This window comes from Ambystoma mexicanum, chromosome 5p, assembly GCF_040938575.1.
Source record: "Ambystoma mexicanum isolate Mex_15411 chromosome 5p, UKY_AmexF1_1, whole genome shotgun sequence".
NCBI classification, from domain to species: Eukaryota; Metazoa; Chordata; class Amphibia; order Caudata; family Ambystomatidae; genus Ambystoma; species Ambystoma mexicanum.
The window spans coordinates 417,884,461-417,897,587 of record NC_090930.1 but is presented as its reverse complement, the minus strand read 5'-3'; the positions used below and the strand labels follow the sequence as shown (position 1 = coordinate 417,897,587).

The window sequence follows — 13,127 nt, the reverse complement described above, 5'->3', positions numbered from 1 at the left end:
GTGGATACGCTCGAAGAGATAGGTCTGCCCAAATTATCTCCCGCATAATCTGAAACCTTAGACATGGACATCAAACCTGAGGACATAACAGAAGCAATTAGATCCCTGGCTACGTGTAAGGCTCTGGGCAGCGACGGGCTGCCCTCAGAATTTTACAAGGCATATGAATCCTCACTGACACCTCTATTACACAAAGTCTTCTCGGAAACTTATGAAAGAGGGATCCTACCTGATAGCATGAGAGAGACTATAGTGGTCCCAATGCTCAAGCCCAATAAACCTGCAGATAAGTGTGACTCTTACCGCCCGCTCACCATGCTCAACTATGACGTAAAAATTTTAACAACAATCCTAGCAAAGAGGCTGTCCAGAGTAATAGGAGACATAGAGCACACGGACCAAAATGGTTTCGTGCCTGGTCGTAACACAACTATGAATCTGTGCAGGCTTCAGCACATAATAGCCCACACTGACACAAAAGAGGAATGGTATGCACTATTATCCTTAGATGCCATCAAGGCATTTGATTCTATATATTGGGAGTGGCTAGTGGCGGTTCTAGAGGGATTTGGCTTTGGCCAGGGGGTTCATTAGATGGATCAAAATTCTCTACAATAAACCGTGGGCATGGCTGAATTCTGGGAAATATGTGTCGGACGCATGTGACATTTGCAGAGGAACCATGCAGGGCTGCCCACTCTCACCCATGCTTTATATATTGGGTTTGGAGCCCATCGCCATCTACTTTACACAGCAATTTTTTGACGCAGGAATACGGCTAGGTGGAGTGGATCACATCATCTCACTATATGCCGATGTACTAATATATGTCAGAAACCCTCATCTTAATGTGCCAACAATGCTGGAAGTCCTTGACAATTACGCTAAGGTCTCAGGCATACAATTCTGCAAAACCAAATCCTGCTTGTTCCCGCTAGCAGGCCTGAAAGATAAGAACGTAGAAGAACTCCCTTCGGTAGGCATAAAATGGCAGACCACTTCATTCCAATACCTCGGGATTCAGATAATGCACACCCAGGAATTAATGCACGAACAAAACAACAGGGCGGCACTACCTGCACTGCGGAAATCTATGGGATTCTGGGCAAAACTACCCCTATCTATGATGGGCAGGGCCTCAATAGTTAAAATGATTGTCCTCCCTAGATTCCTATATGGATTCCAAAATGTGCACTTCTACATCACAAAACCCTTCTTTCAACTGCTCGACATAATAATCCGGGAATTCTTATGGGGAAGAGGCAGACACAGGGTGGCTTTATCCACATTAGTCTTACCATACAAACAAGGAGGTATTCAACTACCGAACTTAGAGAAATATTACCTGGCAGCTAAGCTGGGTTTTGTATCCAAGTGGTTAGCAGACGAGACCCCTTCAGAGACTCCTCTGCTACAGACCATGATCTCCCCGATACAACTGAAAGAACTAATTTGGGTCCCCCAAAACCTGCTAAGAAACGCGCCCTTTCTGGCGACCTTGGGTTGGAAAATATGGCACAGGACCAATACGATAATGCACTTAAAGCAACCATACTCCCCAGAAGTGCCAATAATCTCGGGACGGAGTAAAACGGATGCCGATCTGAATAATATCAGGCTCTGGGGAAAAAAAGTGTTGTATACTTGGGGTGACCTATATGCCGATGGAACCTTCCGGGAGTTTGCAACGTTACAGGCAGAAGACGATATTCATAGCAGCCAATACCTTTGGTACCAGAAGATCCGTAAAATAGCACGAACAAAATGGGACACCTGGCCAGAGGAACCGGACACAGACCCCTTCATAACACTGCTGTATAATCTGGGAGAGGGAGGGAAAACAGTGTCCCAAATATATAGCCACCTAATTGACACTCCCAACCCTCGGAGTGCTGATTTAAAGAATAAATGGGAAACGAACATGGGACGGGAAATGACGGGCAAAGAATGGGATAGAGCACTGACATTCCCCAAAGAAGTTTCTGGAAACCACAGATTCCGATTGATGCAGATAAATGTACTATACTGCACTTACCTAACCCCGAGCAAAATGGTTACATTCAGCAAATCCACGCAACCTAACTGTGCCTGGTGCGGGGCAGATGACGCAAACTTGAGCCTCTGGGCAAAAATAAAACAAACGTGTGAGGAAGTGGGCGTGACCAGGCATGAGTGGATCCCAGCCGAATGCCTTTTGGGAATCTATCCCAGACTAGCTAAACTGAAGCACTCAGTTAAACTGATGCATATAATGTGCATAATGGCTAAAAGAACTATTGCAATGTCATGGAAAAAGCCCGCAGGACCGAACTACAAAGAGTGGCGCAAAGAGCTTGAAAAGTGGGCTAACGCTGAAACAAGGGCCTGGGAGGATAGTGTAGCCAGATCTACCGACGAATCGAGTATGGCACTAGTAGCATGGAAAGACACCATGACAAAATTGTTTCACTCCTCAGACGATAAACCCCCATTGAACAAATCACCTGGGCGGTCTTAAGAACCACAAGGCCGACTAAGTCACTCGACGCGGGATCATCATGGGCCCAGATAACTCCCGAAACGGTCTTGAACCCCCCCCCCCCCCCCCCAACTATCCGGATACCCACCTTGCCGGAAGCTTGTAGAACATTCTTCATGACAAACAAGGAGACAGTTTAATGATATTTGTTGTTTGAAATGTTACTGTTTAATGTGGTACAGCATAATTTAAGAAAACATTGTTATTTTGGCAATTGTAGACGCACCCACTAATGGTGTCGCTTTGTAGTCATAACTAAATGCCAATAAACACATTTTAAAATAAATGATCCTCCCGGTTGTAGCCTCACTGAAGATATCAGGGACCTAGTATTTAGATGTTATCGGGGAGGTCCAAAGTCAGGATCCGAGGGCAGAGATATATGTTGGTAGTGACCTTAATGCAAAATGTTTTTGCCCATATGAAATTACTGATACTCAGTTTAGAAGAAGTAGGTCTTCTTTGAAACCACTGAAAAAGGCTTGCATAGCCAACAATGCTATGGAAATTCCTTAGGGGCTTTTATTCGAAAATTCCTCCACAGGAGCTATGTGCCATTGGGGAATCTGGAGTGGTTGAGTCACATTAGTAATTGCTTCTATGACCCTACGATCTGCAGCAATGATCCACTGCTTCCTACCGGCAGGTTTAATATCAGGTTCACACTTGAAGAGATCTGAGCATCGCATTGCTAAAGGACTCTAGCGTTCCGGGCCCGAACGGTTACCTAATGTGGTCATAAAGAACCTAGCCTTCTGGGAGGAAGTGATAGATCACCTACTCTACAAAGTAAGCGCTAAGCAAAGCTATCATGGCGGGCTTCTCTCTTAATCCCCGTCCATAAGAAAGGTCTGAAAACATGCTCCAAGAACTTCAGACTCCTTGTCATGTTGGATACTACCGGTAAAATCCTTGCCTCTCTATTACTAGCTAGATTGGTTAATTGTGTTGAATCCAACAGCATCTTGAGCAATTTCCAAATGGGATTTCGGGCGGGTACGGGCACAGCTCACGGTTTCTGGGTGTTCAACTCCCTGGTCAAGGCAGCTAAAACTAGACCAACTATGTAGCCGTGACTGATTTCAAGGTTGCTTTTGACACGGTCAACAGGAATATCTTGTGGGGCAAGATGGCCCAACTAGGCTGTCCCCGTGACTTGTTACTGCTTATCATGGGGCTACATGATAACACCTCAATACAAGTTAGGCTCCATAACAACGGCCTGATTTCATCACCCATATCTACTAATTGGGGGTAAAACAGGGGTGGTGCTCTCTTGCCCCCCTGTTATTTCACATCTACCTATCTGAACTCCCCAAGGCTCTAGAAGCGGCACATGCTTGCCCACCAAAACTAATGGGGAGTAAAGTTTCTTGCTTGTCATATGAAGACAACCTCATTATCTTTGATCACACTTTTGCAGGACTAAAAAGATCTATGGAAGTCCTGCAAAAATATGCTTTAGAACACGATCTGACCCTAAATCTTGATAAAACCAAACTAATGCACTTCGCGCACAAAAGGGTGGCGATCCCAACAAGGATAATTGACGGGAATGCCATTGAGAGAGTGCAGTTATAAATATCTTGGGGTCGAATTACGCTGACCTAAAAGAAAAGAGGAAAAGAAAAGAGGAAACGTAAGGCGATTTAAAAAATGAACATACTACATCGATGTGTCAGATCTGCCTCTGGCTTTACCCTTAATGGGGTATTGACAATATCTAGGCAATGCTTTTGTCCCTCAATACTGTTTGGTCTGGAGGCCATTGACATGAAGGACCTTGCAAGGTTGGACATCTTGGAACTAATGTTTTGGCGTAGAATGCTGGGGTTGGGCCCAAACGCCCCCATGGAAATCATCCGTCTCAAACTGGGCCTTACTTCTCTGTCCGCTAAGGTAATCAAAGGGAGATGCCTTCTTTTTTTAAAGGCTTATAAGGCTCCGGTTTGCCTCATACTAAATCTACTGGGACAACTGCCTTTGACTACCGAATCTATCACCCTGCCCTTGCTTGTTGGTGCAGACTTTGAAAATATTTGCTGGAATCCAGTTTGGAAGGACAACCTACACAGATTGACCAGGCAACTAGTAAGAAAACTACAGTGGGATTGGTACGAGAACTTTCTAGCTATCGGACTATCATGGACTCAATCGTCCATAAATACAAATCCCCACAAGACTATTTACTGCTCGTTCCTTCCCCTAAATTGCGCAGATTCTTGCTCCTACTAAGAACTGGCAAACTTCCAGTCTTGGCCTCAATCGGATCTGATCAGGGTATACCTAAAGATGCAAGGAGCTGCCGCTTTTGTGGTGTAGGATCCAAACTGGAGACATCCTAACACATACTGACGGAATGCAAAGTATATGGCGATTTGTATACTAAGTGGTTAGGACCTTTTGTACACGATTGTAATACCATGAAGTCTGAATAATTTTGGCGCTACTGTATTAAACAAGCCAGGAGTCTGCAGAAGAGTCTTTGGCAAGTGACTTATCAGCATTATTCAGCGTGTTCCTGCTTGTTACAACGAGGAAGTGTGCCAGACTAGAGCGCAAGAACATGCCCAGAATCCCAATTCTTCGGAGACCTCCTCAAAAATACCCCAGTCGAGGAAGCGGGTACTGGAGTATATGACCACTACGAAAGAAATTCAGAGAAAGATCGACAAGCACTTTTCAAAGAAAAAAAGAGCTACAAGTCTAAATGACTTGGAGGAAGAAATAAATCCACATCCTTTAAGAGAAGGGCTTCCCAAGCACGGAGGACAGGTTCAAGAGCGAATAAGAGAAGGAGGGAATGGGAGCAATGAAAACCGGGGAAATGAGACGCCACAAAACAGTGTTCAGCGAATGGAGATCCCATTTAATCAGAGACGTTGACCTCTGGCATATGAGAAGTGAGGAACAAGCAAGTGGATTCAAGAATCCATTAATCGCTATGCATCAGATTGGTAACACGCATACAAATGATGCAACATTGTCAGCTTTGAACTTTGTTCTGAATTCTCTAGTCACAGTTTTCGAGCACCTAAAACAGAGGTGCTGTCCCAAGCAGGGATTATTCTTGAACTAACAAAAGAGACAGCGAATTGCGAGACTTTGCTGGTGGGATTATCCAACCTAATCAATCTAACTGCGATTGCAACCCTAAAAGACTCCAGGATGGAGCTTGTCAAGCAGGGACTGGATCTCTCTGCAAGCCAAGTCTTCCTTGACAGAAAGAATAAATAAGAAGGGGCTTGCTCCATTTTGCTTCAAGATGTTTTGATTCGACAAGAAAAACGTATACAAAAGGGGTCTAGAGAAGATGCAGGAAATAAAGTAGGAAAATCTTTTGGATGACACCACCCCCCTATCAGAGTCTACTCTGGAGGAATTCAGAAGGCTCGCATTTATGGTAGAGGGGGAGAAAGAAGGAGGAGAACATCATATACAAGAGTTATTACAAAGGACCCCCAGGAGCAAGAAAGCCCCGTTCAAAGTTCGACAGAGGTGGGGAAACATCACTCTAGAGGCAGACAGAAGGCAAAGAAAAGAGCAGCAAGACAGAGGTGAACAACCACTTTTCCAACAGTCCTCAGGAAAAATCAGAAAAAGAAGAATAATCTGAAAAGTGTGATATTAAATACAGCAGAAACAAACACTGCATCCTATGGTACCCCAAAACCAGGTCAAGAGGGCGTCCAAGTGGGGAAGGACAAAAGGAGCCCTGTAGAAACATCAAAGGGGGACACAAGAGATGCCCTATCCGTAGGACATCAGGAGGGGCTTGTAAGCGCCAAGAACAAGCCCTCAGAGACCCTCTGTGGGGAAGATACGCCTCTACTAATTGAGATCATCAATGTGAGCATGGGGCAGCAAACTGACCCACAGGAAACATGTGGAAGGCGCAATCGGCCTGGCAACTCGGGCCACAATTGTCCTCACCCCGTTAAATAAGGGCCTACGGAAGGAGTGGTAGGTTGGGTTCAGCCCACCGTGTTGCCTACAGGTCCGTCATGGGCTCCAATTTTCTTGAAGATAACAAAAACTTCCACACAGGGGAAAGTAAACAATGTTGTAACTCACATCTCAAGCAAGAGACTAGCTCCAATCTTTCTAAAACATCTGGGCATGGAGCTAGCAAAAGCTCCCGTTGCTGTGGAAATTAAAACTGGACAGGGGAAAACCGCTGTGCTTCATGAAAATGCAAATAGCACTGGAAAGGCGAGATCACTTGTAACATCTGAATTAAACGCAGGTCCTACACAAAATAACCTGGAGAACAAGTCTGTGTCCCTCGAAAGCACTGAGCGAAGAAACATCTGCATATGCAGTACCGAGGATATGGCTGAAATCAGTGGGCAAGCTCCCACATTATAATTCTCTTTGCAGAAGTGCGATCCTTGCATACTTCAAAAGGGTGCCAAACCTCTATTTATTTGACACAAGGGATATGGAATTTATAAAATGTCCAGACATACACAACTTGCATGTGGTAGAAGTAGGCCTGACTTCAAGAAAAGCCCAGAAGGCCATTGTGAATGCTTCAAATGAACTGGAGAGACGAAACCTATTCGTCCTTCCTTCTGCGCCAGTAGAAGCATATACTTTGAAGAAAACTGAGAAAAGTTACTCAACTAGGTTAACATCCGAACCCAAAGAAAATTTAAGATCATCAGACTCCAATGGTGCAAAAAAGAATGAAAGTCAAGACTCTCAAAACAACATGCTCATGCCCCTCCCTGAAGTACTATCTCAAGTGTTCTTGAAATTGGTCTTGGGATCCCAGCCTCTTTAGGCAGAATAAATTAGACCTGATAAGTTGGAACACGCAGGGTCCAAAGAGATTTACATCGAAAACAAGAAGGATTTTTTATTAAATAATACGGACATCATATTACTTCAGGAAACCTGGTTAGTTAACCCTATTGCGATATAAGGGTACATGGTATTCACACTGCCCGCTCAACAAAAAGCCAAAGGACGACCATCAGGAGGTCTTCCAATGGCAATTAAAAACGCGTTGAGTAAGGAAACTATGTTGATCTTCAATAATACTAAAGGTATTCAAGCCTGTACATTGATGCTAAGATCACCAAAACAAGATCTTGAGGTGGGGGTGATTAACATCTATTGGAACCCTGCCTGGATCAACCTTCAGGCCTTTTTCAGCATTTTGTCAACCTTATTAGAAAGAATAAACCTCAGGTTTGGGGGTGCGTATGTAATCAACACACAATGTATACAAGGGTAAGGTCAAAAGTGGGCCAGAGAGTTAGGGTATCTCTAAGAAAGGGAAACAGTGGATTGAATTTGTGGACTCATGGGGACTGAAAATGTTAAATGGGGCTGTGCCAGGTGATACACCCCCAGCACCGACCAGGCGGCGAGGAAGGTCTTCATCCACATTAGACTGTTTTTGTTTCAGAAAGTCTGCTCTCGAGAAACATTTCCCTGGAGATCAACTCAGAGGGAGTATCATGCTTGGTCAAAGTCAGCAGTCACAGAAACTACAATCTCCCAGGTAGAAAAACAATCACAGGATTTGTTATTAAGAAAGGGTAGAGTACGTCTTTTAAAATAAAAGTAGGGAATCTAAACCTTGATGGAGCAGCACGGGTCAAAGAGGTGAAAAAATTAACCTCTGCATATAAGCATATAAGTAGAAGGATGTCGCGGCTCCCAAAAGATGGAGAAGCAATGCTTTTGGCACTGTGCAAAGATAACACCAGACATTTCTGGATGATTATTAACAAAAATTCGAATGATGCCCAGTGTAACTTAGTTACTGAAGATAAATGGACAGACTATCTCACAAAACATTTTGAAAACCCTAATAAAAGACAAGGTGGCTTTGATAAGGGCAACTTGCAGATGTCCTTTGTTAAGTCTGACACTCCGGAACTAATCATCAATTTCTCCACCTCGAAGGCAGAAGGCCCAAATGGGCTGACTTATCAGGTCCTAAAACATAATACAGCGGTTTGGGCAAGACTGTTACATTGGCTATTTAAGGAGATCTTAGCAAGGCGGATTTTTCCACCTTCGTGGAAAATAGCGACAATCCCATTCTACCAGGGGGGCGATCGTTCACAGCTGGAAAACTATCAGCATTTCACCCTCTTAAGACATCGAGAGCAAGCTGTTTATGAAAATGTTGTTGAGCGACCTAAAAGAATGGGCTGAGGATGTGAAAATTCTATCTAAATTCCAAAACGGGTTTAGGAGTTGTCTGTCCACAGCGCTCAATGGGCTAGCCCTTAATCCGATTAGTGAGTGTTCTAGGGAACGGGGAGAAAGGTCAGGTGTATGGGGCTTGGGTAGACTTCTCAAGAGCATTCAACCAGGTCATCAGGGAACGCCTTTGGACCAAACTCAGGACTTGGGGGGGGGGGGGGGGGCACCAGAAGGTTTGGTATCTATGCTAGTAGAGCTGCATAGAGACACCACCCTGAGAGTCTGGCTGGATGAGCAAGGACACCTGTCAGAGCCCATTAAAGTGGAGAAGGGAGTCAGACAGGAGTGCCTAGGGGTGCCTAGGAGCACCTTTCTACTTCAACTTAGACTTGGCGGACATGGGACCGTATATACAGTCGTCGACATTGGCCAGCCCTAAGATCAATGTGACAAAGGTTCACTGGCTGGCTTATGCCGACGACATAGATAATACTGCTGTAGGACTACAACCTCTTTTGAATAAACTAAGTAAGTATGCGACTGAGAATGGTCTTACCATAAACCCAAAGAAATCAAAGGTGGTGGTATTCAGACATACACGCAAACAAGTTAATTCACACAGTGGGTCCTAGACGGACATGTAATTCGGAGAGCTGAGGAAGTGGTGTATTTGGGATATCAATTTTTGCTTCCCCATCGAGACACACGGTGGAACAGGACACACAGAGCAAAATAGACAGGATAGTTCCACAGATGAAAAAAATTCTCAATTCTACCCTTTTTACACAGCAAAAGCAGTTCCAGTAATCTTATATGGCCTAGAAGCAAAGCCCCATCTGGGGGACACTGACTGGCAAGCATTGGAGGGTTCAGTGTGGAAAAGAGTTTTTGGACTCCATATGAGCCTGTCAATGTCCTGCCTCAGGTTTGAATTGGGCCTAAAATCATTAACGCTGGCAGAAAGGAGACTGCGTTCTCTTTATAGATGCATTGTTATGGCCCGAATGACACACCATACAAGGATATTAAGGCTCACTTGGAAAATCACAAATCAAAGATATCGTTCTACTTAGAACAAAAGACAAGGGCGATCCTGGCGAAAGCTGACACCAATGTGGAAACCCTAATACATAACCCACTTAAAGTAAAAAAAGCTATTGCAACAGCAGACTGGATCGCCACAATAGGACACATGCGATCTGCAACTCCAGTGAAGAGCTTTCTGTCAGTAGATAAAAACAATGGGGTCATTACCAAGATACTTGATGAAGTTTCCAGATTGGAAAATTAGAAATAAATTCATGAAAATGTGCCTTAATTTCATTCACACTGGGGAAATTCTTGATAAAAAGGGGCGGGGGATGCAGCATTTAAACTATGCAGTGGATGTACCATATCGAGCAAACAGAGCCTAAAACCTCTTTTAGTGGAGTGTCAAGGCACCTGGAATACGAGACAGACTTTTCCAGATTTGTAGAGAGAGACGAGAGTATAGGCTCGGAATTGTTTTGGGACAGAATGATTTCAGGTTATAAAACAGCACTAACCATAGCAGTAGTTCAGGTTATGAAAATAAGTGATCTTTTGAGTTGTCAATAGGGCATTGTACTTTGCTGGTTAAATGGGGGGGGAATCGTGTCCTGCACTGTTTTGTCCCTATTACAGGGAAGGTAGTGCATAGCACTTTCTGTTTTATACTAATGCTGAAGTCAATGTATGAATGAAAGAATAGTTTTATTATGATTCAATATCACGGTTTTAATTAGTTTGACCTGCTTTTATTAAGTGACTTTTTTAGGATGCAAATGTTGTTAGAAACAATTGAATAGCAAGTGATTAATAAGTTGATGTATTTGTAAAGGTTTTGTGTAACCAAACACAAATAAAAAATCAAAAAATAAAACAAGTCAATGCACACTGCACTGTACAATATTTGGAAGCAATCTTTAACTTTGAAACGTTACTGAGGTAATCCGTATATTAATCTCTTTGATTCAAGTTGCACTAATACTTGCGAAATGTGTGTCTGGGCCTTTCGATGTCTTCCATCTCGGGGCCCACTTGACATTTTTAATATGAGATAGTGATCTTTCATACGTGCAACTATGGAGCTATCATTCTGTATGTACAGATATTTGCTGTCAGTTTTTAACTTTTTTTAGCATTATTATGAATGTATCCGATTATCTTATGTAATGACGGAATATTTTATCTCCATTCTTCTATCCGCCTTTGGAAATAAATTGCAATTTTATTTTAACTTGATTGATAAATGTATTGTCATTTTTGCTATTTGTCTTTGTTGTTTGTTTTCCTAATTATATTTGCATTCATTGTTGTTCGTATTGTTTATGTATAGTATGATAAAGCTCTTTGAGCTATAATATCATTATAATAAATGAAAAGGTTCAGTAAGAGAACGATATCAGGGTAGACTTGTTAGCTATCCACCTAGAAGAACCTGGAAGTACAATCCATGTTCCCCTTGTTGCAAATAGTTGGAGTATAGACTGCTGCGGTCGCTAACCATTTTATTGCAGTCACAAGAATCGACAGAAGCCTATACCTGAGCGGCACACAATAACAAATCACCACTGAATCTGCTAGGTACGTATAACGCACCACTCCTGTGGACACTGGCCGCAGGCACGGCTACCCGCACACCTCAGAATACAGCAAAGACTATGACAAAATTCAGTCGTGGTGTTCATATAATTCTCTGCCTACTTATAGCAGACTACGCCTCGACAACTCTGACATCAGAAAAGAGCGAAGACCTACAACAATTCGGGCATGCTGAACACACAGCGAGTCATGCTCTCCTGACTCCTCTCAGCACTCATCCACAATAATGGTACTAGGCACTATATAAATAACAAGTACAATACAATACTGCACAAAGGGCGGGGGATAACATACAATAGGAGATATTGGTGGCGAGGATCATACCTACAGCTTCCGTAGGTGCTAATTTCCCTGGCCAGTGTTCTAATGCCTGGTCTAACACCACTCTGGGCAGGACGTGTAGCGAAAGCAAATTAATCTACTTTCATTCCAAGACGCCTTTGAGCATACACGAGCGTACGTCTCCGTCTCCGTCTCCGTCTCCGTCTCTCTCTCTCTCTCTCTCACACACACACACACACACTTTGGAGACAAAACAATGGCAATGCTTGTGGATCAAACAACTCCTTCAGGAGAGAAAAGTGTTATGGCTAAACATTCTCAAGAACAATAGCACTTCATGACGAATTCCTCTGCTTCTAAGCATCATAACAAAACAATAAGTGATATTCTTACCCATCTGAATGGTACTCTATATAAAAAGCAGAAAATCAAATTCTCAATTCGGCCCTTTGAGGATTCGAAACCGCATCTGTAGCTTACCCAATGATCTATAAAGTGAGTGCTTAACTCACTAAGCTTTATTATCCCTACATTAAAGATCAAAAAGTACTCTTTTGTCTTAATCCCTTCAATAATTCAGGTTGGAAGATTTCCAAGAATCATACACATACTTTAGTTGAGAGCCAGTAGAACTGCTCTCCAACCGGGACTGTAATATCCCCTCTGTTCTCATCCTACTTGATCTCTCTTCTGCCTCCAACACAGTCAACCATACCATCCTGCTCAGCCGTCTGTGACAACCTGGGTATCACCAATCTCAGGCTCTGGCCTAGCTGACCGCTTTACTCTCTGATCGACCCTCCCAGGTTCAACTTGGTTCCTTCCTTCCATCCATCCATCTCCCCATCTACTTATGGTGTTCCCCACGGGTTTAACCTCTCACGCTGGCTTTTTAACCAATACCTGGCAACTCTTGGTCATCGCATCAGCATTTTCTGCTCCCACTTTCAGTGCTATGCTGATGACAACTCATTTTCAGGCTTCCCTCGGCCACCTCTTCTCCTCTCTGATTGCCTATCTGCCATTCAGGATTGGTGTGCCGCCAATGATCGCTGCCTGAATGCCAGCAAGACGGAGATCCTCCTCATCTGCACACCCTCACCTCACCCTCCTTGCCTCTCACTCTTTGGCCGGCCTCCCTGGGCCCTCCTCCTACCCCTACCTGTGAGGCTAAGAACCTCAGGGTCGGGTCATCTTTGACTCCACGCTTTCCTTCTCTGCCCACATCTCTGACGTCTCTAAAAAGTCAAACTTCCTACTGCACCTCCTCAGAGGAATTCCGCCTTTCCTCTCCTTCCCCCAGAAGCTCACGGTCTCTCAAGCCCTGGTTCTCTCTAGTTTGGACTATTGTAACAGCCTCTTTCTAAATCTACCAGGTTCTGCTCTCCGACCTTTGCAACTTATCCAGAACAGGACTGCAAGACTTGTCCTTGGCCTCAAGCCCTGGGATCGTATCTCTCCAGCCCTAAAATCTCTCTACTGGCTCCCAGTGGCTGCAAGGATTAAATTCAAAATCATTTGAATTGTACACAAGGCT

The 13,127-nt window shown here is 43.8% G+C and overlaps 1 protein-coding gene across 11 annotated transcripts in view; it reads right to left on the bottom strand.

Annotated features, from left to right (window-relative positions):
- Positions 1–13,127, bottom strand: part of MAP7D3 (MAP7 domain containing 3) — a 1,453,570-nt gene that overhangs the window by 100,978 nt on the left and 1,339,465 nt on the right. The window lies entirely within an intron of this gene.